This window comes from Rhinopithecus bieti, unplaced genomic scaffold (assembly GCF_001698545.2).
Source record: "Rhinopithecus bieti isolate Rb0 unplaced genomic scaffold, ASM169854v2 scaffold_3040, whole genome shotgun sequence".
Lineage (NCBI taxonomy): Eukaryota > Metazoa > Chordata > Mammalia > Primates > Cercopithecidae > Rhinopithecus > Rhinopithecus bieti.
In genome coordinates, this window is record NW_016804657.1 from 2,674,981 (window position 1) to 2,676,186 (window position 1,206).

A 1,206-nucleotide genomic window follows, 5' to 3' on the forward strand; every position below is an offset into this window, starting at 1 on the left:
TTTTTTTGAGACAGAGTCTCGCTCTGTCGCCCAGGCTGGAGAGCAGTGGTGCAATCTCGGCTCACTGCAACTTCCACCTCCCAAGTTCAAGCGATTCTCCTGCCTCAGCCTCCCAAGTAGCTGGGATTACAGGCATGCACCACCACGCCCGGCTAATTTTTGTATTTTTAGTAGAGACAGGGTTTCACCATGTTGGCCAGGCTGGTCTCGAACTCCTGACCTCAGGTGATCCACCTGCCTCAGACTCCCAAAGTGCTGGGATTACAGGTGTGAGCCACCACGCCCAGCTGAGGCTACTTTCTGTCTTTGCTCACTTATAGGAGCAACCAGATGTTCCAAATCAAAAAAGGGGGATATAGTCTACTCAAGAGAATTTTTTTCTCACTTATTGTATTGGTTTATATGCAAATCCCTATAAAGCTGTACAAATTAGAACACATGAAGTTATCTGTTAATTGAATCACATTTACTCAAAAGAATAATGCTATACATAGATGTAGGACTCTCCCCCAAATCCAGTGTTTAGTGCTGCCGGGGTACTAAAGAACATAATCCTTTCTGTAATCTTTTCTTCCCTGCAATGGTTCACAAAGAAAGAAACAGGAAAAATGTGGTGTTCAAAACTGAATAAGAAGATTTTGGAGCAGGGCTCCTCGGATAGCACCTAGGAGAGGAAGGAATCTAGAACCTTCTTAACTGTGTTGAAAAAAATCCCACCATTACATGCCTCCCTGATTGTATTTATCACACTATATCGTAAAACTTTTCCTACTTGTTTTTTGTATACACTAGGAGTGCTCTGAGGCCAAAGTCTTCACTGTGTTCATCTTTGAATCCCCTGTGCCTAGTGCAGTGCCTCACAAGGAACCCAGTAAACACTTGTTAAGCGATTCATGTATGAACTGGTAGACTGTAAGCTATGCCAACCAAAAGCTAATGCTCTCTAAACTCTTTCAGATCTCAACTTTTCAATTTGTTTTGTTTCCTTGATTTCAAAGTAAAATTTCTTGTTTAAAAAATCCAGGCCAGGCACAGCAGAGTGGCTGACATCTGTAATCCCAGCACTTTGGGGCTTGGTTGCATCACACAGGGATTTTGTCCATGCCTACGTACAGTGCCTACGTGTAATGAAAGTGAGATCAAGGTTCCTTTTAAGGATGGATGAAGACTCCACAAGAAAAAAACTGTTAAGTCTCATGCAAAAAT